Genomic DNA, 27,762 nt, shown 5'->3' with positions numbered 1-27,762 from the left:
AGGCCTTCCTAGGCCCAAAGTCTGTTGTGCAGCTCTCAACGGTTGTTTTCTTCTCCAGGCCGGCGTCGAGTGTCGAACTTCGGTGACTCGACGTTGGGAGGGAGAAAATGGGGAAATATTATTGTATTTTGCAAAATTATGGCTAAGGCCAGGGAACTCCGTGTGATGCTTCCGACCAGTATGGCGGAAAAAAACAATCTGAGGGTCCTAGATGCGTGAGGGATCATGGGTACAGTGGATGTCACACTAGGGATAGTATTACTGGCACGCCCTGTGTCGACACCCATTTTCAAGTTTCGAAAAACAAACTGTAATACTCTGCAGTTTCCACTAGATGTCGGCCTATGCACAGCATGTGATCTAAGCAGATTTCACAAGCCTCAGAAATATATATATATTCTTTTCTACCTAGTTCCATTCTACACCAGAGACTGTATAAGACTCTGGTAATTTGATCCGTGCACACTTTGCAGTCAACTCATTCTTCATACATAATATCTCAGGAATAGAATAGCACATGATTTACAAATTGCATTAAATCATGGGACGGAGATGTCAGTTGGAACCAAGGCTGGCATGTGTCATTCTTTAATGGTATTCTCAGAATTTCTTCCTGAGACTTCAGGCAGTAGCAGGAAGATTAAAAGTACTCCTTAATTCTGCAACTTTGGATGTGCTGCAGTGATCCCTCACATGCAAACTCTTGAACCTAAATAGGAAACACAAAGAACATCAAAGCAGTGCTGACTGCTGGGCCCCCATTTAAATTGTTTATTACAACTTAATGAAAGCTAAACCATCTTTTAACATGTACCACTGCAGATGCTTACTGGTGTTCCTAGAAATGGAAGACCAATGGTGCAGCTGCATGTTAACAAGGTAAAAACTTGCACTTTTGTGGTGCCTTTGCATTACCTGACCGCACTGCGAATTTACTCCATAATAAAAAGAGGGTGGGTAATATGTTACATAGTGTGAATCTAGCACCCTGCTTACATTAATAAAAATGTCCATAAAATGCAAATGTATTATAGCTTATAAAAAGAAATTCTGAGGCGCAAAATGTGCACTCGCCATTTGTCACTGGCTAATGATAATTGACTCCTGGCGACTAAGAAATGGTGTGCTGTGTGCATTTTTAGAATTGTGGTTGTCAAGTAACTTTCATGGTTGGCTAGTAGCTTGCAACTTGAAATTTGTACCACTGGAGATTCCATCTCACTTGAATACATCTTGTATATGTTCTTTATTTCATAACATTGTTCGGATCTATCAGCCTGCCATAAGTAATGATTGCTATGGCATTTTTAGTGTAGAAAAACTGGGATATAGAGCACACACATTGCTAATGTTAGGTTTCTTGTCCAAGGAATTCTTTTGTTGATAGTTGAGTAAGCCTGGTATGTTACGCAGAGTTCTCTCCCCAGTTATTTTAGGGATAACAAAATACTTCCGTTTGTAGCAATAGAGTTCAAAGCAGCCTAGGTTGGGAGGGATCACACTGACTTATTCATTAGACCATCCAAACAGGTAGGACACAGGATTTTTGAGAACCCCCCACTCACTATCGCCAACGATCATGCATGAAGAACAAGTAAGATCATATATGGAACAATATATAGAGGAATTATTGGGAGCCACATCAGCTTTGAATGATTAGGTGCACCCAGCAGAGGATTTACAGAATGGGACAAGATCACACAGATTAAGAAAAGGTTCATTAGAAATGAGCTGCCTAGTACACCGATTTTCACATAGCATCTCCACCCCCTGAGCTTCCCGTTGCTTCTGCTGTCTTGTCTATGTTTTACGTGCACCCTGTGGCTCATGAGCATGTGGCATGTAACACAAATTTAAATAAATACATAAATGATGGAATATCTTAGAAATAAAATCCTTCCACAAAGGTTTGGTAGTCAAGAACCAACCAATATTGTTTTTGGACTGTAAAGAATTCATAATTAATTAAATGGAGTCATGGGGCCAATAAATGAAGCTGTGATTGGCTAGTCTTAATCTTAATCAATGAAACGGCTAGAGATGTTGCAAAGAAACCAACAGAGGAGTTAAAAAAACTAGACACAGCAAAAAGCCAGTACCTTAATGCGTATATTAAAACAGACTTAAGGAAATACATTAAGAAATTATGGACTTCAAGGAGTTCAACCTTTCGGAACAAAGCAAAACATTTAAAAAAAGATAAACTTGAAACACGATAAAGCTTTCCTTATACTTAAGCAGATTACTCACACAGCTATCAATATAAATCCAATGCCAAGGATAATAAAACATTCTAAGTAAGGTTCAGAGACACATCCTTTAGCTCCCAAAGTAGTATGGAAGAGGTGAGAGCTGGCGCCTCATGGCACATGGATCAGACTGACCGACAGAGGGGACAGTACCAACAAGGTAACAGAACACCCCATCGACAATACAGAGGGAGAGTCAATTTTTTAGGAAAGAATAGCACTGAGGATTGGGGTAGATCCCCGGTCCAAATAAACCCGCAGCTGGACAAGATGGTGGTTAACAATTTTTATTACAATCTAGACCACACAGAAGAACATGTTACTTACCAACTGTAACATTCTTTCGATTGGATGTTCCTCCCACGTATTCCTCATCTTCAATAGAATCCCAAAGCAGTTTTGTATTGGAGGTGGGAGTACAGACATTTTAGTCATGTACAGAATGAAGTACTGATTTAGCGAACAGACCTCCTTGTGAAGAAGTCGAATCTAGACCATAATGTTTTATAAAAGTATGCATGGATGACCATGTGGCTGCTGCGCAAATATCGTGCAAAAAGACACCCCTTTGAAGTGCTGTTGAAGTTGCCATGCCCCTAGTTGAATGAGCCCTCAGCCCATCTGGAGGACCTTTCCCAGCCAATCTATAACATTCAGTTATAGCCTAAATTATCCATCTAGATAATGTTTGCTTGGTCACGGCTAGTCCCAATTTGCGGCCAGTGTATCCCACAAAAAGTTGGTCACACTGTTTTAGTTTTGCCAATCTTGAAATATAGAAGCTAAGAGCTCTTCTAGGATCTAATCTATGAAGCCGTTCCTCTTCCTTACTTGCGTGAGGAGGAGGGTAGAATGTATAAAGTGTTATTTTTTGTGACAGGTGAAAATCTCAGATGATCTTTGTCAAGAAAGAAGGTTTTACTCTAAGGACCACTTTATCTTTATAAAAGATGGTGTGAGGAGGCCCACTAGAAAGTGCCTGCAACTCACTTACTCTGCAGGCTGATGTAATTGCCACAAGAAGTATTGTAAGTAAGGAGCCTTAACGGACAAGAATGCAAAGGCTCAAATGGAATGCATGTGAGGAACTTAAGTACCAAGTTTAAGTTCCACACAGGAACTTGAAAAGGTATTGGAGGAAACACATTATTTCGACCTTTTAAGAATTGAGTTATTAAAGGTATCTTAAAGTGAAATTCTTCTTCTGAGGAGCACTTAAAAATGGGTAGCGCTACTAGTGCTAAGTAACCTTTATCGTGCCAACCTGGAGCCCCAGATTAGCCAAGTGTAATAGAAAAGATAATATTGTAGGAATATTACACTGAAACGGGTCCACATTCTTATCTCTGCACCGGTTACTGAACTTGCTCCAACGATACCGATAAAGAGATTTAGTTGCTGGCCTTCTAGCCGAAAAGCAAGATCTCCATAACATCATCCGGAGGGTCCCAATCCTTATATCCCAACCTCTCAGAAGCCTTGCGTGAAGGTTGAATGTGTTGACCTCTGGATGGAGAGCGTGACCTTCCTCTTGCAAGCGAAGATCCTCTCTTCTTGGAAGACGTATTGGAGGGCAGATGGACATGTCCATAAGGTCCGGGTACAACGTTCTCCTGGCCCAATCCGGGGCAATTAGGATCATGGTTTTCCTGAACTTTCTCTACCTCCTGATTACCTGAGGGATCACCGGGACTGGAGAAAACGCATACAGAAGTGCAAACTCCCATTCCACTATGAACGCATCCCCTAGAGCTCCTCTCGGGGGAAATTCCCTTGAGCAGTACAGTTTGCATTTCCTGTTGACACTGGTCGTGAACAGATCCACACTCGGGGTTCCCACCAGGGCAAAGATCTCTTGAAGGACTTCCTGAGCTATTTCCCAAACGTGGGAAACTGTGCTCTGCCTGCTCAGAGCGTCCGCCCCTGTGTTTTGCTCTCCGGCTAGATGAACTGCCGACAGAGAGATCCCTTCTTGTATTGCCCAGAACCAGAGCTGCATTGCTTCTCTGCACAGTGGTAGTGACCCTACTCCACCTCTCTTGTTGAGGTAGTACATGGCCACCGTGTTGTCCGTCATTATCAGGACATTCTTTCCCCGTACAGAGGGCAGGAAGGCCTTCAGCGCTAGTCTGATTGCCCTCAGCTCCAATAGGTTGAGGTGTAGTTTGGACTCCGATGGAGACCAACGACCGCTGATTGTCAACTCGTTGGTGTGAGCTCCCCACTCTGTGAGTGAGGCGTCCGTCACTACTGTTATCTCCAGCCATAGTTGCCAGAAAGATTCTCCCTTGAGAATATGTTCCCTGCAAGCCCATCATTGTAGATCCTGTGCTACTCTGACTGGAACTTGCAACAGATCTGACATTTCTCCTGAAAATTGGGACCATTGAATCCTGAGGTCCCATTTAAGGGATCTCATCCTCAATCTGGCTTCTGCAGAAAAATGCAGGATGCCATAAGGCCGAGCAACCTGAGAAAATCAAAGGCTGGTAGATATTGGGCATTCAATTTTATTACCATCTGCAGAATGTGGTGAGCTCTCTCTTCGGGAGGCGAGGCTTTGCCCAAACAAGTATCCAGGACTGCTCCAATACACTGGAGTTTCTGAGATGGTATCATGTTTGACTTTTTTAAATTCAGAGAAAACGCTAGTTTGTGAAGGAAGTGGAAAGTTTTGGACAGATGTTCCTGGGCTTGTTCTGAGAATGTGCCCTGATCATCCAATCGTCAAGGTAGGAGTAGACGTGAATTCCCCCCTCTCCTGAGACTCGCTGCCACCACTGCCATCAACGTGGTGAAAACTCTCGGGCGGAGGTCAACCCGAATGGCAGAACTCGAAACAGATAGTGAGAATTGCCAATCGCGAACCTCAGGTACTTTCTGTGCTTGAGATGGATTGGCACATGAAAGTAAATATCCTGAAGGTTCAATGATACCAACTAGTCTTGGAGTTGGAGAACCTGAAGGATCTGAGAAAGTGTGACCATCTTGAACTTGTCCTTCCTGAGGAACTTGTTCAAGCTTCTCAAGTCCAAGATGGGTCTCACAGTCCTCCGTCCTTCTTTGGCATGAGGAAATATGAGGAATACCAACCCTTGTTACTCTCCGCTACAGGTACATGTTCTATTGCACCTTTCTGTAGTAGGGTTAAGACTTCCTGCAACAGGAGCAGATCTGGATTTTTGACAGAGTTGTATCCCGGTGGGGGATTCTGAGGTTTCTTTTGAAAAGGAAGGCAGTAACCTTGGGATACTGTTTCAGTGCCAAAGCATCTGAGGTAATGCCCCCCCATACTTCCAGATGCTGTGAGATCCTGCCTCCCACTGGGGTCTTGTGGGTCAAAAGCTCAGAGTGGTTTTGCGGCAGCTGCAGCAGCGGCTGATGGGACAAATGCTGCTGGGGCAGATCTATCACCTTTTCCTCGCCCCTGAGGAAATTTCCTTTGCCCTCTCTGACTGGCCTGTCCCCTTCCTTTGCCAAATGAGGAATAAAATCAAAAGGGACGACCCCTCCAGGAAGATGAGCCTGTGTAGGGGCGTTGTTGAGGTTGTCGTAAAGAGGCACTGAGTGATTTTGCCGCCGCTTTGGAGGTCTGCAGCTTCTCCACACTTTCATCCGCCTTGCTGCCAAACAACCTTGAGCCGTCAAATGGCATATTAAGATGCCTGGATTGCACATCCAGTGCATAACCGGACTTTCTTAGCCACGCAAATCTGCGTAGCACTGTGCTAGACGCCATGGACCTACTGATACTGTCAGCTGTGTCCAAACCTGATTGAAGGCATTCCCCTGAAGCCTCCTTTCCATCCCTTACTATGGATAGGAACCCTTCACGTTCCTCACCTTCCGGGATGTGTTCAGCTGCCGCTGACATGCAGTCCCACAGGGTATATGTAAATCTTGCAAGGGTGCAAGTTACATTTGTGGATTTTAAAGCCATGCTCCCTGACGTAAAGATCTTTATGGACCATGCATCAACCTTTTTATCATCCCTATCAGGTGGAATTGTAGGGTATGCAGCATTTCTAGAAGAGGCAGATGCTTGAACTACCAGACTTTCAGGAAATAGGTGTTTACTTAAGTATTCGGGACCTGAGGGACAGGGTCTATATTTTGACACACACATATTTACTGCAGGAATAGTTTCTGGGTTTTCCCATGCAGTGTTAACCTTCCTTTGTAAGGCTACATGAAAAGGAAGGAAGTATGGGGTCTTGCTGAGGTCCTCCTGAAAGGATGTCAGTCATGTCATCCTGATAGACAGGTGCATTTCTAATCCATCCCATGAATTCAGTTACCCTGTTCATCATTTTTCTATAACCTGCATCCGCATGTTCAGCTGGGTCAGGCTTTTCAAATTAATATTCTGGAGATGTATCCAGACCACTTGCTGACTGCAAGTACTCATACAATTCTTGCATCTTAGACTGAGGGTCGATTAACTCCTCAGGGACTCGTTCTGCACCTAATTTAACACAAGCAGGTGAAACCTCTTCTTCTGCTGATGAATCTCCTTCATATATGGAGGACATGGTTCTAAAAAAGTAATGTCTGCTTTCTGGATGAAACACCTTTTCAGGTGACATAGATTTTAACACTGGTGTCGATTTAGCCATTGGAATAGACGAAGACGTCGACAAAAGCTTCGATGGCGTCGATGTTGTAGGCATTACCATCGATATTGTTGAGGTAGTTTTCGATACCCTCGAAGGAATCGTCGATCCCGTTGAAGGAGTTGTCGAGACCATCGACATCGTCGAAGAAGCCTTCAATACTGTCGACTGTGCACTTGACATAATCTTTTTAGGTTAGGTCATCGACACCTTGTGCTCGACCGCCTTCGATAGAGGACGTTTTAGACGAGGATTTTTATGACGTATGAGACTCTGATGCCATTTTCTTAAGTTCTGCCTCTGATTTATGCACCAGTAGGCTTTTTCTATGAGGTGTCTGGGAAGATGATTTTTTGTTGGATTTTCTCATCTTAGATCTCCCCCTGTTTTTTTGTGAGCAGGGACATGGTCTTCGTTAGACTTTTTTGAGGGGGTCTGTGCTGCATTCTCACATTTTTTTAACATAGATGCTCTGAAAGCTTCTCACTTTCTTGGGGAGTCATGTCTCGATGGACATGTTATAACTTCCTCAGACGATGTCAAGGAAGAGGGAGACCGGTGTCGTCTTTTCTTCACCTTTTTAGAGGAAGAAGAAGAGGAGGACTTCCTGGATCTGCTCCTCGACCTAGATTTTTTATGACGTTTTGTCAAAGACTCAGCCAAGTCTTTTCTCCCTCTCGAAGAAAACTTTGAGGATTCCCCCTCCACTGCCAGTTTACCTCTTTGTTCTTTTAAGGCCTTATGGGTTATCGACTGACAGGAACCGCACTACCGAGGCACCAGAGGCAATTCCGATGGGGATCATTTAGCAACATCTTTCTCCCACATTTCTGGCATTTCTTGAATCCAGTCTTCAGTGTGGAAGGATTAGATGAAGACGACATTATTCGTACGAACTGAAGCGCCGTTTTATCGATCCGAAGTGAAGCTAACGGAAAAACAGAACTGAGGCCAACGGGCGCGCTCGAGGCCTTTATACAGCGGATGACGTCGACAATCGACGGTGGCCGACAAGAGACATCGACGCCACAGCCTCGAGTGGAGCGCCCTCTGGTGGAGAGAAAAAAAAATTCCGAAGCAGCAAAGTTGAAGATAAGGATATATCTAAGATGAGGAATACGTGGGGGGGACACAATCCATTCGAAGTTGTTGTTCTTAATAAAGGTTTCAGTACATGTTGACTAACCCATATACATCTTTTGAGTTTAAAATGGAAAATAACAGTTTCATGAGGAAAATTGGGCTATCTCAATTTGTCAGTAATAAGGAACACTCTGGTTTGGATGTCACCGGTCTGAGCTATCCCTCTACTTTTGAGGCACTGACACTTGAGTCATAGTTATTCGAAAGCAAAGTACTCAAGGATTTGGAACAGCAGGAAGTAGAGGATAACAGATGTTTTCCTAATTGTAGTATAAAAAAAGTAAAGCCTTAGATGGTTTGACAAATAACAATGCGACAGTTAAGTGCAGATAAAGGAGGTGCCAGAGTTATAAAGGAGACAAAAATCTATTCAGGAATGCTTGCGAGTCCTTAGGGATTCCAACAGTTATCAAAAGTTGACAATGATCCCATCTCATGCTTAAAACGGACCATCAAAGATGAAGTAGATCACGCTGTCACAAAGTATGAATTAGCAAACAAGACAGTGAATTCCTTTGTATTAATTCATGTATCCCTGTGTTTTACATACTTCCCGAAATTCTCAAAGACATGGCTAGATGCTTCACGCAGACACAACGTTTCAGGTCACATTCCGGTCCCATTTTGGAACCATTGTTGAAATATGCAGATTTTTTTACTCAGACAATACATACAGAAAATTAGATTCTATATTGAAGACAGTAGGGATTTGATCATGACGGTTCAAGTCATGCCCATACAAGACACAGGTACCATTGATTCTTATCACAATGGATATTGAGTCTCTTTATACTAAGCCTCCTAAAGAAGAGCCACTAAGAATAGTGACTGAAGTGTTGCATGAATCCTCCCGTCAGATGCTTCGAAGGAGTTCATCTTTTGGTTTACTGTGATGGCTCTTAGAGAGAACTATTTTTGTTTTGATGAACAACTTTATGACCAAATCGGTGGTACAGCAATGGGTTTGGCAGTGGTCCTTGCATTGCTAATGTATGCATAAGAGGCAGTTGAAAAGTTACAACTAAAAGAGCAGGGAAAAATGGGACGCTAAGTGTGGCGAGGTCCACAAAATCGAAGGGATTGATGTTAGGCCAAACATACAACAAAGGTAAAGAGAGGGTTCCTAGCACAAGTTTCTCCAGGGAGTGGCCCCATCAAGAGAAGCCCACCAAGACCAAGCGAGGGGAGAATTGTACCACTGTAACAGCCTTACACACCTAGCCATCTCCAGGATCTGCCATGGATTTGACACCACCTGCACTGATTGTGGGTGCAATGGCCACTTTTCAAGTAGTTGAGAAATCTGAATAGACTTAATTTCAGGGAGGTGCTTGAGGTCACTGAGTTGTCCCGGCAAGTGAGGACTCAGCCTCCTAATGTAGGTTTATCCATCAGTGAGGAGAAACGGAAGCCCAGGAGGAAGAAACCCCAACCTGCTGATCAAAAGGAGAGAGGTACCCTTGTTTACAAATATATAAATTGCTCACAAAGATTGTTGGAACAAGTGTTTTTGTCATATTAGCGTCAATGGCCACAGGAATCTACCAATAGAGATGAGTGAGTACTTCCAGCAAATTCAAGGGTATACAGACAACACCAAAAGGGTATGTGTCTAAAGTGGGCAGAAATCTCCTTGGGTGAGATAAAGAAAGGGAACTTGGCATCATCTAAACCACAGTGATCCTACACTTGTTTTGCTGGTTGAAAAGGAAGAGTACACTATTAATATAATTGAGATATAGCTGGTGTGACAGGTTATACTTTCTAAGGTAGCAACTAGGAACAATCCTTCACAGAAAAAACAATTTTATTAAAACCAAACAAATGCTAAAACAGTATTAAATCACTGTACACTTAATTGCACATAAGTTCTAATATCAAAGTAAAAGAAATTCTATAGGAATACAACAAAACCAATGAATGGCTATTGTTTGAGAACACTACAAACCGAAGTTTGCTTAGTGTTAACCGTGATTCCTTAGATAGTACTAGTATACATAGTGGCAGATTGTCACAGGAATCTTATCTACCTAGTGGGGCATCTAGTGCTCTAGGCTCTACCAAAAGTAGTAGGAACGTATCAACATGTCAGACGAAAGAACACTAGTTTACAGCGATGATTACACAGCAGCTATGATGAAGACTATCTCAATTCTGAATAATGGTGACCTGGGAGATTTAACATCGCAGCCCAATGTGTGAGACAAACTAGTACAACTGAATAAACACCTCATACGCACCGAACTTCACAGAGCTATAATGCTTGAATACTTGAAAAATAAATCACTGCCACAAGGACTGCCTTTACTTAACGAACCCTGGCTCTTTCTGGATAATAACAAATTTAGAATACAATGGAATTATATTGCTAATCGTTGTGGAAGAGATTGGCTTAGTCTAATTGGAGATACAGCAAAAGAAACATCAGAAAAAATAGAAATCGACTTGAAAGAAATAGAAGAAAACATGAAACAACTACTATTACTAGACAACTTCAAGAAAAGGATAGATGAAATAGAAAAAGAAATGAAAGAATTTAAGTTCAATAACACTCAAGAATGTATACAATGAATGAAAAAAGATCTAACCTGATTCACACACGAAAGAGCCTTCCCATATGTGAAAGATTACCAAAATAAAACTCTCCATCAAACTAGTCCAAACAAAGCCAACAGACGAGTCAGGTTCAGGAAAATGTCATATAGTACCAGTAATGATAGCAGTGACCAAGATGATGCGTGTGAAGGTACATCTTCTACAACCAACAAATCAGAAACAAGAGTTAGAGGTCAACAAAACAGACGCCAGGGGAATGGTGGACACAGAGGAAACCCACAGCCATTTTTATATCAGGGCCAAAACCGAAGCAATTGGGACGACGGGACAAGACAGACCAGAAGTGGCAATCGCTTGTAGTTAATCTCTCAGACTACAACCCTACGGATATAGAAGAACAAGTCCTCAACAAAGGATTAGGGTTTGTTATCACAAAAGAGCATGATCCTTTTGAATTTTGCATTGACTTCAACAAATTTATGAGGAAGATCCATCTGAAAGAATTCTTTGAGAAAGAAACGGAAGAACCGTTTGAAAGACCCACTAATTATACTGGGTTACGCAACCCTTCTACCTTTTTCCCACCCAGCTACAGTTACTCACCCGAATCTCAGGCATTTGAAAGAAAAGTGTTGGCGGATGTAATAAAATTGGAAAGCACCCAACGCAAACCCTTCCAAAACTTGACAAAAATGAGAAAGAGGCCATTAAATCATTGGCCTCCAACCCTACGATCCTCATAAAAAAGGCGGACAAAAGCGGGGCATAGTCATTCTGAATCATGAAGATTATGTCAACGAATGCGAAAGCCAACTTCGCAACAAGTATTACTATACCCATCTACAAGAAGACCCCACTAAGGAATTACAGCATCTTATCGCCATCAAAGTCTCCAAAGCTGAATATCGTGGCTGGATTTCTAAACAAGAAGCGGATTTCCTTATCAATACCAAACCAGCCACCCCCACATTCTACTGTCTCCCCAAAATACATAACACTCTTGTAAAACCACCAGGAAGACTGATAGTGGCAGGTATCAACTCTGTGCTCAAGCCTTTATCTAAATTTGCCGACCACTATCTTAAAAGATATGTCAAACGTATGAAATCATACCTCAAAGATTCTACAGATGTGATTAATCAGTTTGAAGATCTAGAATTTAATCCAGATATGTCTATTATTGGGTCTAGACATCGTGGCACTCTACACCATGATTCCGCAAAAGGCTACGATTGATACAGTGGAAGAAATCTTACTGAACAGACAAGATGAAGACCCTGTAACAACATCATTTATAATATGGTGCGTTGAGGTGGCACTGGAAAATAACGACTTTGAATTTAATGAAAATTTCTATCAACAGATTGAAGGCCCCGCCATGGGTGCTACTATGGCTCCTAGTCTGTCAAATTTTTACGTAGAGACTTTTGAAAAAACCCACATCTACAGTGATAACAACCCCTACAGACAGAACATCGTACGCGAAATATAGATGACACCCTGGTCATCTGGGAAGGATCTATGGACACTGCTAAAGAGTTTTTTTTACGTGGGTCAATACTCACAAACCCACCTCCAATTCACTTTGACCCTCAGCAATCTATCCACCAATTTTCTTGATCTGACCATTTTCCATCACAAGGGCATCCTGAAAGTTAAACCTTACCACAAACCCACTGACAAAAACTCCCTATTGGACTACAAGAGCCATCATGTTAAACACTTACATGATAACCTCCCCATTTGTCAGTTTTTACGATTAAAACGGAACAGCTCAGAAAACTCAACCTATGAAGTAGAAGCCCAAATATTAACTGCAAAGTTAAGACAAAGCGGATACCCAAAAAAAATGGTTAAGAAGGCCGCCAAACGTGCCTTCCATAATAATAAGGAAGCAGTGTGGGAAACCAGACCAGAGAACCCGGTGGACAACAGATTAGTGTGTGTCAATACCTTCACCAATCAAAGTCTGAGGATTAAAAGCATCATCAACAAACATTGGAAAACCTTCAACACAGCAAAAAAAACAATTCCCGCACCAATTTTTGCTTACAAAAAAAGTATGTCAATAGGCAATAAGGTGAGTAGCAGCAAGCTAAGATCAACTAATGTACCTATGGCGCAACATCACCACCTTGTGGGGAATGGAGCCCATCACCGGCCACTACCCATGCGGATGCTGTGGAGTATGTAAACTCACGCAGAAGACTAAAGATATCGACACTGGCACCGAAAGACTTTGGCAACAGAAGAGCATGTCTAACTGTAATACTGAGAACATGATTTATCTGATTAGATGTCCCTGCGGCCTGCCATATGTAGGCAGGACCAATAGAAAAGTTGAAAAGTGGTTTATTGGAACATCGGAGCTGCCTGAGGAACAAGACAGAAAAGGCACCTATGGTTAAACACTTTTCCTCAATGAACCATGGCCACAAAGAATTCAGGTGGACGGAGTTGCAAGTCCTGAAGGGAGGCAATGCATATACACAGGATAATAGATTAGTCAAAAAGGAGCAAGAGATGATATACGTGATGAAAAACAACGTCAATGGTCTCAACGAATCGATTGAGTGGCACAAAATCAAAAATGGATGGATCCGTGGCTACACTTAGGTACTTCTACTTTGTTTACCCACTGAGAATGGACATACTTGAACTCTGATTTATGATGAATTATTTTCAGACTTAAACCAACCCTTAACTACCGGCCGTTGGATTTTCGCCTATTTGAATTATTTTTGCTAGCCCAGCACTATTACCTTTAAATCGCAACATTTTCCAAACTTTATCATATAGGATGCTGCCCTGGTCACCAATCACTCGGATGAATTAGCCGCCTTAATAACTGATTCCTTTGCAACAAACTCCTCTCCAAGATGGCACTCTCCATCCATCACGAGCAACCACAATCAACAAAGGACTAAGATCCCACATTGCCATGCCAACCAGACGGCTGAAGTATACAGACTACCAACACGACTAAAACTATTCGAGCACTGACACACAAAAGGATTTACGAGTGGATGATATTAGCTGCACTGCCCGATTCCATTCCACAACTTATGAAGAAGTCACGATACTAAAGGTAATTACACACATTCCACACGGCAGACGCTGCATTTTTTGCAAGCCCTGCATAGTGACCACACTACAGCTTCTTTTTATGTTACTCTTACAGCTCTGACTCTGCTACACCTGCAGAAGCAGACTACAGCACTACTACACCGCCACGGGGGATGCTGAAACAATTCTTATTAATTCAGTTTTCACTGATCCGAGTCTAAAGGTAAAGGGAGTGTGCACCTGCAATGCAGTGGCAAATAAAAAAGGTCCTGCAGCACATGTGACAACACTATCAGAAGAGGTCCAAACATATGACACCGTGCCCAGACCGCACAAGCAACACGCGGAGAGCAGAGCGAGGCGAGAGTGTTTTGCGTGTTGGGAATACTGCCTATTCATTCCCAAACCAACGTTATTGTTACCAGCAACCTGCACAGTTTTTTTACTGTGGACACTTGGAAAAGGGGAGGAGCGCCTTCAAAACCCCAGCTCTAGCCAAGCGGAGCAAGAGCAGAGTGAGGCGAGAGTGTTTTGCGTGTTGGGAACACTGCCTATTCACTCCCAAACCAATGTTATTGTTACCAGCAACCTGCACATTCTTTTTACCGCGGACTCTTGGAAAAGGGGAGGAGCGCCTTCAAAACCCCAGCTCTAGCCAAGCGCAGCGAGAGCGGAGTGAGGCGAGAGTGTTTTGTGTGTTTGGATGGGTTGCGCGGGAAAGCGGACCCGGGACAAACAGCGCACAAGAAACAAGTACTGTCAGAACCTGATAATCCAGTCTACAACAGCCGGACGCAGTAAGTCTGTGAGCGGGTTGTCTGGGATTGCAATTGGTTGCTCATTTCGGCCCGTGGGTCCACAGAGGTTACGAAAGGCGGGGCGGAGAAGGGATGCGCTGGAAAGCAGGATGGGAAAATTAGATAACCAGGAGTAAGCGCCAGCGGGTGTTGCTTAACACAGCTCATAACGCCTTGTAGTGGCGAGCCCGCAAGCGGGTGAACTTAGTTAGTGCTCCTCAGGTTGAGAACAGCTTGGTGAACAAAGAACTGTGAAATTTGCCCTAGGTGTAACGATCAGTGGTGAACGGAGAGGGGGAGACCTATAGAGCCCAGTGAACTCAGTGGGGTTCACGAGCAAGAGCAAAGCACTGGAAAACAGGGGGACATAAGTAGCTCAAGAGAGCCTGAACTTTTTGGACCCGAGTCAGTGGTAAATACCCCTTATTTGGAAAGTAGTGAGAAGAAGCAATTAATTAAAATCAGTTCCACTAAACGAAAAATGAAGCTAAGAAGCTGTCACGACCCTCGCCCAAAACCCCCTCTGACAAACCCATTGGCCATGTGGAGTCAGGACTCGGGCCTCTAGAGCCTGGCATCCTCTTCAAAAGCCCTCATAGGGCCAGTCCTGCGCCTATGGCGCCAGGCTCGTACACCATGAACAACAATGTGCTTTGGAACTACTTTATTGTATTGTCAGCCAACATGGAGGCATCCACATAGCTTGGTTCCTAAGAACTAAGCTATGCGGTCTAGTGTTTTGGGTGTGGCAGGCCTGGAACTACTTTCCCTGGTACTTCTTTACCTGGTCTATATAAACCACACCCTGACTGCAGAACATGCTTCGTGTTACTTTGCAGCTTGCAACGTGACCCTCACTGTGTCCAGCTATTCCCTCGAACCTCGGAGAAGCAGTACCTGCAAGGAGACAAAAGGAACATCATTAGCAGCCGCATCTTACCTGCAGTCTTCATCTTTAAACACTTGCAGCTACTGAGAACAGCTTCCTCGAATCTGCACGCCTCCCGGACAAAACGACCTGAAAGAAGAAGATGGAGGCAACATTAAAGAAATCTATAGAGACATTTACAAATTACGAACTGCTCAAAAGGCTTACCTGGCTGGTCCCCTCTCGGCTGGCACCACTGCAGACATTTCACTCGCGCTGAAGAACACTGCAACCTATAAGAAAGGAAAACACAGGTTAGCAAAGGCAAGACTTCGCAGCGCTGCGCATAGCGCTTACTTACCGCATCATAGCGCTCTTAATGCGCCATCATTTACCAGCGGGGCTCAACCAAGCCAGTTCGCCGCGCTGAAGCTCTGCATACCTAAGGGAGAAAAAAGAGACATTTTAAACAAAGAAAGGCATGCAGAATAGCAACAAAACTAAAGAACAGCTATAAGACCTACCTGAACAATATCAAACGGCCGGCGTCGGTGAAGTAACTGGACCGCACTCGCCCATGAAAGACAACGCGCCCCTGCAAAGAAGGCAGGACGGAGAGCACGCCTAATTCTACCACAAGGTGAGGAGAGGGCGCCAGAGGGACTGAAAGCATACGGGGGGTGGAGGGAGGATACTTTCCCCAGTCGGTCAGTCTTGAACACAGTCCTCCTGTATTTTCAGGCAGATCCTTCCCCGCAGACCACATTAGGGCAACGCTGAGAAGCATACCAGCGAGTAACCCAGCTGGGTGGCGTCCATGTGGATACCAGGTGAGCGTAACAGAAGCACAGGGCATTTAGACCTGACAAAGGTGCCAGAGTGGGATGCTCCTATTTGGAACCAGTGGCACATTCTACAACAACAGGGACACCTTTATCAGGTGGTATACCTGATAGCCCTGCTCAAAACCTATTAACAACCAAGGCTCAAATGCAAGGCACAAGACAGCAATCTGAAGAAGAGAAAAATGGGAAGGAGAGCCAAGCTGAGCAGATAAATCACTGGAAAAGAGAGTTGGAATATACGGTTACTACTTAGAACATCCAAAGGAAAATTAAGGAATACTTTGGGAAGAGAAGAAGTAGAAGTCTGGATGAAATGGTAGAACAATCAGACCTAAACTGGGGATGCCCAGCAGCAAGCAGCAGAGGGAGTGAAAACCTTCTGGAAGAAGAGCTGTGGCTAGAGGCAGTACCAGAGGATGCACCTGAGGAAACGGGGGATCAGCAAGACTGGAAATGAAGAAGATGGAAGAGAAATATGTGTCACGACTCGCTCCCTTCGCTCCCGTTCCCACCACTTGGGGGCATGATTTGGGGTTTATTCCCTACTGGACTTTTCCTCCGAACCTTATGCTACAGTGCTGTGATGAATTGGGAGCGCTAAATCCCTATTTTCCAAGCTACTTCCCTTCCGGATCCATTCCAGGTTTTTGGCAGCCAGCATGCTTCTTTAACCAAATGACTATGCTTCCCAGAATGCCTGGCCCACTGCTCCACCTCCACCCTTGCAGGACAAGGTTGGGTGGAGGATAGGTAACAGCTGTGGCTGCAGGTGCAGCAATCAGCACACCCGAGGCGTGTGCTCGTTAAGCAGCTTTAAAAGCCTCAGTCTTACTTCAGTCCAGCGCTGGTCATCGTTTGCAGTGTTCCTGTTGTGACTAGTCCCGTGTTCCTTGCCTTTGCACCTAGTTCCTAGTTCCTGTTTTCTTGTTCCTCCGCCCTGAATCTCAGATTCATGCGCTAATTGATTTCTGCTCCCTTCATTCCCTTTTTGTCTTCCTCTGTTTGCAGGCAGCATTTCTCAGTGCTTTCCCCTTTTAGATGCAGCCAGTTTGTCTGTGTTCTATATTTCTTTGACTCTGTCCTTTGCTGCTGTAAACCCGTATGCCTTAGCCTTCCTCTTAGATTAGCTTCCTGTCTTTTCCTTGGAGGGGTAGGGAGAAGTTTGCATTGGTTATTTCGTTTTTCCCTGCTCCTGATCCTTACTTTCTATTGGGATCCATTCCATGTTTTCCATTGCACTTCTACATTTATTTCCCATTTGATTATTAGGTGTGGTGTGCGGTTGTAGCTAGCTCCTGTGTGAATGCTTATGTTTTCCTCACTAATTCGTAATCACTATTCCAACTTAGGTATTTAGTTTTCCTCCTATTGCTGTTATAGCCTTTCTGGGTCCCAGTTTCTTCAACAGGATTTGTGGGCTAGCTGACATTCAAGAGGTTTATCTCGTCCTCGTGAGTACTGTTCTTTAGTTTCCTTATTTAATAACATCAAGAGTGTTAGTTCACAGATCCTGTCATTGCTTGCCCTCCACGTGGGTTTAGCGCTGTCAGTACCTGTAACAGCAATTGGGGGTAAGGCGCTTGCCGACTTTCCTCGCGGTCAGGTGCTTACCCCACATCCCTTTTCATATATTGGTTTTGTTGTCACACTCTATTTACACTCCTGGGTTCTAGCATACATGAGTCGTTGTTCCTGTGTGCACGTAGTTTACTTCGAAGCTAATCACTGTGTTATTTAGTGCACATTTCCCTTGCCATATTCGCTGCCTTTGTACTCGCCTGACTAATCCTGACAATATGTGCCGAAGAAGAAGCCCAAAATAAAAACTCATCAGTTGGAAGGGAGCGAGAAACAGCTGAAACCCCATCCTCAAGTGGTACAACACTGAGCGCTTTGAACTATGTCCTAAACTCTGGTCTCGGTTTGTGAACTGCTAAGAGGGGAGGTCCAATCCCAAGCAGGGATATTGTTGGAACTAAAACCAAATGGCGAAATGCGATGCGTCTATGGTTGGATTTAGCAATGTGATTGTCACAATAGTTCCATCAGTAATGGAAGTTAAAAAATAAATTACAAAACAAAGCATCAAGGTAGACCTCCTATGAGCATAACTAACTGAAAATGGAATGGCTTAAGAGAGTGGGAGAAATCAGCTGCAGGAGGCCCTTTGACTCTGGCGGGAAAAGCCCAAACTGAGGGAAAATGAGGGTCAAACTGGTGAGATAAATCCTAAAATACTTGAAGATACACCTCTGGCGGAATCGACAATAGAAGAACTTATGAGGACGGCCCAACTATTAGAAGATCAAGATGAGACTGTAAAAGAGAGTCATCAAACACTGCGGGAAGAAGCTGTGGAAGCTCTAAATGGATCAGCCTCAAATTAAACCGAAGCAAGTAACCAAAATTACAGGAGGAGAAGAAAGACAAAGAAAAGACTGAAGGGAAAGAAAGCTGAGACAGAGAACTGTCCTCAACTGGCAAAAAAACAAGAAAAAAAGTCTAAAAAACAAAACAAAACAGAAAAACCAAAGTACTAATGAAGGCAATGGATATTGTGCCACAGAAAAGGAAAGAAAATCAAAAGCAAAAAAAGTAAAGGGGAAGGAGCTGGAGACCTGCTGCTTAGAAATAGAAGACAGCAGCTTGGAGAGCCCCGCTCAAAATCAGACGCAAGCGAAAATAGCTGAACAGTTGGACCCAAATAACCAACCTGAAGTGGTGAGTGGGAGTATTGTTCTTCAAACTGATGCACAAACAAAAACAGATGACATGAACAGGGCACAAGGGAACCAACACTTGAAACTTGCCCCAATATTCACACAGAAGAAGCGACACTCGCTAGGAGTAACTGAGCCAACCAGGAGTGGAAATACCATAAATGCTGGAGCAAACATAAAAATGGCCCAGTTCACTGGGCAAAGCTACTAAGACAACTATTTAGTGAGATCCTACGGAAAAAGGATTTTCCACTGTCTTGGAAAACGGCAGTGGTAATATCCTCCTTCAAAGAGGGCGATAGGACAAATCCATCGAATTATCGTCCTATCGCCCTCCTTGATATCGAGAGTAAAATATTCATGAGGCTGCTTCAGCAGTCGAAATGCACGCTCAATGCATGCTCTGGTCCTCGTGTGTGTCTCATTACAGGCTACCTCCTGCGGTGTACCAGTGTGTCATCTACCACAGTAACTGCGGATAGCCCGAATCATCTACAACAGGTAGAAAGGAAAGTACTGAACTTGACTGCTGGTTGTCAAAGTGCTTTTTACTATTACTAACGTGCAGGTGACCTTTGTGTGCTCCTGATGTATTCATGAATGACACCCGATAACATCACTTGGGGCGAGGGATATGTATTTTTGAATGGGCACATACAGAAGAATGCAGTGTATCCTGCATCATAGTTTATGGAATTATATCTGTTTGGGCATCCATTATGGCAATAGAGCTAGGGCATTTACTGACCTTCCCCTTTGTCTTGACTGGGAATATTTTGCAGGATTTCACAAGGGCCTTGATTGAAAAAGAATTGTGTTCCTGTTTTCATGCATACCAGGATAGCCTATGTAGTTTCTGGAATTGTGGGTGGAACCTGGAAATCGGGCACAGAAGTGACTGATGGTGAGATCTGCATCACATGTCATCTGAATGTTCATGGAATGATCCTGTTTCTAGTTCTGATATGCCAACTGCCCGCTTTTGGGGGCAGGTGGAGAGGGGACACTAATGCCACATGTGTACAGAGTTCTACTGTGACATTGGGGGACTGGACGATGGCGTAGCCCCGGGCCTGGGTGGTGGGCAGGAAGATGTGCTGATGGGCATTTCTCATGAGCACATTCAAAACTTGCTTCAGCACTTTGGAATATGTTGGCTGAGGCATGCAATGCAGCACCCAACATTTTGTTGGAAGGCGCCCTTGACACAGAGGTGGAGCACAGACACCAGCTTCAGCAAGGGTCGGGATGGCAGTTCTGATGGCGATGGACCTCTGAAGGTGTGCCTCAATCAGTGTCAGAAGTTCTGCAATGGTGTGCTAGTCCAGGCGATACAGTGACTAATTGTTTGGCAGTCAGTGACCAGGGAAAAGACGGACACGTTGTATGGTCGGCCTCCGCAACTAACATCTCCCCCGCCTTTGTGCTGCCTGGATCCTTCCCTCCTACCACCTTGCATGCTGCAGTAGCTCAATGAACAGTAGAAGGTTATGGATGCCATAGTTCATGTCTGGTTGTGGCTGCAATTTGCTTGGAGTGTGCTTGAGGTAGGTGTAGGCCTTAACTACCCTTTTGTTGGCAATTATGGGCGCCTGTGCATTCATTTTCATCACCTGGATGCTTTTACCACCACCTTTTAGTTGCCGGTAACTGCACTGTATTTTTAGCAGAATTACCACCTATTCCTGGCCGTGTTTCCACTTTTAATTCAATGGAATTACCATTTTGATTTACGGCAATATTACCGCCCACAAAGTTCCAGCCAGGCCGAATCCTCTTGGTTACCTCCTGCGGTGTACACGAGTTTGTCACAGGTGTCAACTACCATGGTAACTGCAGATAGCCTGAGTCACCTACAACAGTTGTAAAGGAAGTAGGCTACCCTGTCAAGTATTTTTAGCAGAAAAGGGGAAAAGGGACAGTAGTGATGGGGCGTGGGTTAGTGGGTGTGTCTGGGTCAAGTGTGTATTTTATTTTTAGCAGCTGGAGGACCAAAGCGTCTTTTAAGTTGGTTGGGACAGTGTTCGAGGTGAAGGAGCCATTTATTAGAGATGTGATAAAGGGGGAAAGTGCTTCGGCACAGTCTTTGATAACTGTTGCTGGGCAAATGTCCCCTTGGCATTTCAAAGGTTTTAAGCCATTAATGATTTGTAGGGTCTCTGTCTAATGCAGGGGTTTGCTGTTAAAAGCTGTGTGGGTTGGAGGGGCAGAAGCTACCCTGTCTGTAGGGGTCATGGTCAGGGTGTTCTTTTTAATTGAGATCTTCTTCTGGAGCAAAGTCAGTTTGTTCAGCAGTGCATTTTGGACATTAATGCACCATGCACCGTCTTTGGCGCAGCTAGGTGAGGGTGGCGTGGGCATTTCTAATTCCTGTAGAATGCAAATAGAACACAAGAGCTGGAGCTGGTATTAGAGATGCTTACGTTCTAGGTAGATTTTTTTTGCTAAGAGGAGAGCTTTCTTGTAGGCTTTAGCCGAGATAGCAAAGTCTTCTTTGTTTGTTCTCAGATACAGAGTTTCTCCAGATGGCCTCTGACTCAGGTTTTTTTAAGCATAGGACTTTGAGGTCAGGAGTAAACCAGGAGTTGCAGTGTGATATAGGTTTAGCATTGTGCAAGGTAAGTGGAGCTACGGCGTAAATAGCTTTAGCCATCGTTGTGTTATAAATGTCCACCAGAACATCTGGGTCCTCCGTCGTGGACAGAGCAGAGGTAATCTGGCCCAGCAATGGTATAATGCTGGATGCAGTTATGTTTTTTGAGCTCCGAGTTAGCGTAGGGGGCTTATAGACCCCTGGAGTCGATGTTGTCTTGGACATGGGGAAAGTGAAAGTCATTAAGTTGTGGTCCGACCAGCGACAAGGTACATTGGATGTGATTGAGATATTACAGGTAGAATCTGCTAACCAGTTGAGAGTCCAACCCTTATAGTGTGTAATGTTCAGGATACGTTGGGTAAAGCCTGAAGACGTCAAGGCGTTGTCTAATGAGTGGGCATTGGTGTCCTTGTCATCATTCAGGCCAAGGTTTAGATCCCCTAAGAGGATGGACTTTGTTGAGGGTTTGGTGTTTGTGGAGGTGATGTGTAGGATATCCTCTTCCAATAATAGTATGGCTCCTGGGGCCCTGTAAATTAGATTAATCACTAGTGAGGTGGTGAGAGAGAGTCAGCTTTGTTGATAGCAGTTCCCCAGAGGTTAAGGGTGCATTGATGATTTCTCTAATGGCTAATAGGTTTGTGGCAATTATGGCCACTCTGCCTCCTCTGGAGTCGGGTCTATCTTTCCTGTAGATTGTGCAGTTAGGGGGTCTATCTAGTGAGAGGGCTGGACCTGACGCCGGGTGCAGCCACGTTTCTGTGATTGCTAATAAATCGAGCTTAAGCAACAAGATGAGGTCTTGGCTATCTAATGCATGTGCCGTTAGGGATCTGGCGTTAATAAGGGCTCCATTCAAGGTGCTCATTGATGGGTGATTTGATCTTCTGTCAGATTTTGCAGAGGATAGGGCATGTGGAGCAATTTTTTGCATAGGGGTGGGTGAATGTGCCCAGCTGACTTGTTTGTTTATGATGTGGGCAGTGGTGGAGTGTGGCTCTTTTAAATCTATCTGCAATGGGGGTGTCAATCCATTCCTTGATATGCTGTCATGGGTAGACGAGAGGAAGTTAACAAGACTTTTTCTCAAGTAGTGGGGAAGTACTATTGATCTAAGCGCTGTGTAATGCCAATGCATTGTGTGGTTGTGAGCGGTATGGGTACGCAACCTAACACGTTCATTGCTATGAGATAGAGGCAGTGCAGTGGAAACGTTGACAGACGGCTGTGCTATGTGTCTAAATTGGCAGGTTAGCCTATGCGGGTTGAAGTGGGGCTGAGTAATAGCCGGTGTGCAGCTGTTGGGCCTGGTGGGGGCATGCATGTGAGCAGGGATGCATGGGAGCATAGCTGGTATAGTGTGCAGTGCAGTAGCAGGAGAGAGCATGAACAGGGTAACAGATTTGGGGTCCAGGAGAACAACTTGCATCGTTAGTGAATAATATTGCGAGACGATTGAATGAGGACATACCTAGGGAGGTGTAGATGGGGTGCCCGTCCATGGCTAGACAGGGCCAGATAGGCAAGTGCCTTTCCTGTCGGCCTTGCCTGGAGGATGCCGGCTGCGCCTACCGGTTATTAGCAACCATACTTATGGAGTCACTGGATTCACGCTGCAGCCAATCAGAGGCTGTTAGAGGCACCATCTAGGCCTCTGCAAAGCATAAAACGTCACACTGGCAATCTTCCCTCTTTAGTGAGCTCAGTGCTCTAATGTCGATGTTGTTGGCCATGTTGGAAAGGGCCACTGGCAATATACCAAGGCATGGATGTTCAGTAGATGGCATTGTGAGGGCAGTGGAGGGGTCACATGCATGGTCCCTTTGCAATGGACGTTTTGTGCAGATTAGAGGGTCGCAGGGCCAGACAGCCAAGTGCCTTTCCTGTCGGCCTTCACTGGAGGACGCTGGCTTTGCCTGCCGGTTCTTAGCAACCATATTTATTGAGTCACTGGATTCATGCTGCAGTTAATGAGTCTTAGAGTGTGTGTCGAAGCAGTAATGTTCAATGAAAGTGTGAACAGAACGACAGGCAGTTGCTTTGCAAATAGAATCAAGAGGAACATTTGCAAGAAAAGCTATAGTAGCTCTTGTGCCTTGAGTAGAATGTGCTCTAGGAGTAAAGGGTAAATCTCTCTTAGCGAGAGAGTAACACATTTGGATGCATTTAACAATCCATCTAGAGATTGCAGACTTGTAGGTCCCCTTCTCTACCAGCGGCAACAGAGACAAAGGATTGGTCTGTTTTATGTAGTGGTTTGGTCCCACCAAGGTAATACACCACTCCTATCCTAACATCTAGTGTATGGAGGCTTCTGTCAGCTGAATTCATGGGATTTTTAAAGTTCAATGGATTAGTTCAAATGGAACTTGAAATTAATTTAGGCGCAAAGCGTGGGTGTGTGCATGCACTTTGTCCTTATGAATGGTAACAAATGGGTCTTGAACTAAGAGAGCCTGCAGTTCACTGACTCTTCCACCAGAAAAGCAGTTTTATAGGTGAGATCCTTAAGACTCGCTTTGTGCATTGGCTCAAAAGGAGGTCCCATTAGTCTTGTAAGAACAACATTCAAGTCCCATCCGGGAGTTGGATTAGAAATATGAGGGTGAATTCTTTTTAACCCTTGCATGAATGGTTTAATCATTGGGATTTTCCACTTGGAAATCTTGCTCTGAGATGTGGTGTAAGCAGAGAGGGCAACAAGGGGGACCTTTAGTGAGTTAAAAACAAGTCCTGAGTCCAAGAGGTGTGTTAGATGAAGGCCTATGCTACTAGTACTGCAACAAATGACAAAACGTTTCCATTTACTGGAATAGCAGTGTCTAGTATAAGGTTTCCGTGCCTCCTTAAGAATGTCCATAGACCTTTGAAGTAGTTGGAGATGCCCAAATTCTATGACTTCAGGAGCCATGTTGCCAAGTTCAGTGTTTGAGGGCATGGGTGTAGTGTTTTTCCCTTGGTCTATGGAAAATAAGTGAAGCAAGCCTGCTTAAAGAACTCACAGAGAAAGTATCACTTACAATGAAACCAGCTGACAAAGGGGTGCCCTGGTTATTATGGACACTGAGCTTTACCATCGGGGATGTCTTGACCTACTTCATGACGCCAAGACGTATTTAGTATTGGATCAGTATCCCACGAACATGATTAAAACTATCATCGAGGAAACCATTTTGAAGGCCAACGAATCGGTGTGGATAACCACAAGGATTGCTGAGTTTTTGGTTCAAAAGCATACCATCATGCCGTTTTTTTAATGTACTCGCAAAAATTCACAAAAACCACCAAACAAACCCACCATTTAGACCAATAGAGCATCTTTGATCCCCTTGCTATTTACTTGGATACAGCATACAAGCATTAGTGCAACAGACATCCACATGTCTAAAGGACACATCTAACCTTTAGCAAATTCCTGAGCGAATTGCATTCACAGACCCAGATCTTATTTTCTTTTCATTGGACGTCAACAGCCTCTATGCCTCCATTCCACATGGTGAGGGTATATGGCCAATGGAGTGGTTCCTGTTACAACATGACAACAGGACTTTTTCTACTTACTGTTCCACGTGCCCCTTGTGCACAATCTCGTTATCGATCTTTCCAGTTGTTGGCCCCTCTCCACCGGAATTTCCTCCCTTTTTCTCTTTGATCTATTACATCTTACTCACTATTTCGATCATCTCTAAAAACTCATCTACTTCAGTTTCCTGCCTGATTCTGTCTGGCTATTGTGAACACTATTGATTACACTGATTTTATGTACAGTTGATGTTCTTTTGTGCAGCGCTTTGGAAATAAAGCGGTATATAAATATTAATAAAATACAAAAAATACAAAATACAATGTTCAAATACACAAAATCTTTGCAATGGAACTCATAAATCTGATTCGGTACAGCAATTACTTCAGGTATGATGGAAATTTCTATCTACAAATAGCAGGTACATTGATGGGCTCCTCTGTAGCACCGACATAAGCAAACATCTTCATGTTTCATTTTGAGAAAACTTATATTCTAGACACAGACCCTTGGTCCTGCAAGATCATGCTCTGGAGAAGATACATAGATGACGTTTTTGCCATTTGAAGAGGTACGACGACAGAACTTAAGCTGTTTTTTGAATATTTAAATCAATGCCATGAGCATATTAAATTCTTTCTTGAAATAGGAGAACCAAGTATTAACTTTTTGGACGTCATGGTCACTTACACAAAAGGGACATTATTTACCAGCATATACAGAAAACCAACTGATGTCAACAATTCATTACACTTTGCCAGTTTTCATCCCGCACACTTGCTTAAAAATCTTTTACCGTACAGTCTATTTTTAAGATTGAAAAAGATGATTTCAAGCACCAATGCACTACAGAAAGAATACAACCTAATGTCAAAGAGCTTCTGGGACCAGGGATACTCCTTAACATCCTAGAAAAGCCAGTATCACGAGCATAAGCACGCAGGAGGCAAGAGTTTTAAGAGCAGGACCTGAAAAGGAAAACACTTGGATGATATACACTCTACGTTTCTCCGCACAAACTCACCATGTGACCAGGACTATCAAAAAGAAATGTAGTTTGATAAAATTGGACTGTACGCTTCACAGATTATTCGCTGAAGCTCCTACAATGGCATTTAAAAGGGAAAGAAACCGGAGCGACACTCTTGTTTGAGCAGAAAGAACCAGAAAACCATCCCAGAGACTACTACATAAGCCAAAACTGGGAACATTCCCTTGTTTGAACTGTCGGCACTGTTCAAGTATCATCAAAGGCGGTCATATCTGGGAGAAACCTGATGGTGTCTCGCCCAGTAGTCCTCTGGAATCTGTCATCCAGGTGGCCAGGGCACGGCCATCGCTTTTGGATCCAGTTCCTGGGGGTGGACCAGTGCGGGAGGATCACCTGGGTGATGGGTCTTCGGGGAGTGGGAGTCAGACATCGGATGGCGAGACGTGATATCCCCTTCCCTGTAACACCTTTATCCCATCCTACCAGGTAGGATACTTACGAACTCAACCCCCCCCAGCCACACCTTCCAACACAAACACTTTCTCACGGACAGCTCGCTATGAGAGAAAACGGACTAACACCCAAGCCGTACACCTGACATGTCCCAATACGATAGTCAGGCACGGTCAGGCAATTACTGACCATCACACACACCTGACTTTCATTGCATTTCCCCACACGGATAAAAGGTGGAGCACAAGAGCACACTGTGAGCGAGGCAAAGCACACAAGCAAGCAGCAGTTCCAAGATAGAAGTTTAACACGAGGCGAAAGACAGCAAAACAGAGGGGGGATCGCAAGGAGGGAAGTGCCTTTGACCTTTTTGACGAGGAACCGTTACTTTCACGAGAATCGATAGCGTAAGACCAGAAAACCAGGCTGAAGAATCCTGCTTTGTGTGTCGGAGGTACCTGGGGCTCTCCCGTGTAGATAATCAAGGCGGGGAGAATCGCCTGCTGCCGTGGAACTGTCCTTGGCTCCTACAACAAAGCAGCGCCAGCAATATCAACATAGCCGGTGAGTTGGGGAGGCTGATACCAGGCTGGTCTGTGTTGAAACCGAGGTTCCAAGCAGCAACATTGTACGGTGAACGCTGAAGCGAACAGCACATGAAACGTATGTGATAACCAACGTGAGTAAAATTGGACAACAGATAAGTGATTGAACTTTGGAAACAAGATACAATACCTTAGAGTGGTCCGGCACCGTGTACATGCTCATTTGAAGGTCTCTGTAAGGTATCCAACTGAGAGGGAGCAAAAGAGTGACAAAGGATTGTGAATCGAAGTGGTCCTGCAATGGGTCAAGCAAAATACTGTGCACAATCGAAAGTCTTTGATGTTAATAGCGTAAAGAAAGTTGATGACAAAGTAGATAAAGTTGGACTTTGCCCGAACGAGGGAGATCAGCTCAGAGCTTTGGGTTAAAGCAAAGTTTGTGATAAAGTAAATTAAATTGGTCGAGCCTGGCGGAGGGAGACTGTTGAATATTGTGTCAAAGCGGATCAGAGCCTGACAGAGGTGGGCCATGAATCACCTGAGAAATTGGATACATGAAATTCCTATGAGCATTGTGGTAAATAGGAGCTGAGCCCGGCTGAGGGGGATCCAAGGTGAATAGTGAATCACCTGAGAAATTGAGTGCGTGTGAAATACTGAGAGGAAAAGAACTTGTTTGTTTGTCGCATTCGGCCTTCTGAAAGAAGAGACTTTGAAAGGCAAAGAGACTTAGGTATGGAAGGACCTGATGCTAATGTTTGAACTGCAGTCTCGTGCTTGTCCCATGCTGAAAACGT

At 44.2% G+C, this 27,762-nt stretch overlaps 1 protein-coding gene across 2 annotated transcripts in view; it reads right to left on the bottom strand.

Annotated features, from left to right (window-relative positions):
• LOC138527531 (uncharacterized) overlaps positions 1-27,762 on the bottom strand; it is a 1,006,733-nt gene that overhangs the window by 267,487 nt on the left and 711,484 nt on the right. The window lies entirely within an intron of this gene.

The sequence above is a fragment of the Ambystoma mexicanum genome, chromosome 1q (assembly GCF_040938575.1).
Source record: "Ambystoma mexicanum isolate Mex_15411 chromosome 1q, UKY_AmexF1_1, whole genome shotgun sequence".
Lineage (NCBI taxonomy): Eukaryota > Metazoa > Chordata > Amphibia > Caudata > Ambystomatidae > Ambystoma > Ambystoma mexicanum.
The sequence above is the reverse complement of the archived record's forward strand: the minus strand, read 5'-3'. Positions and strand labels throughout refer to the sequence as shown.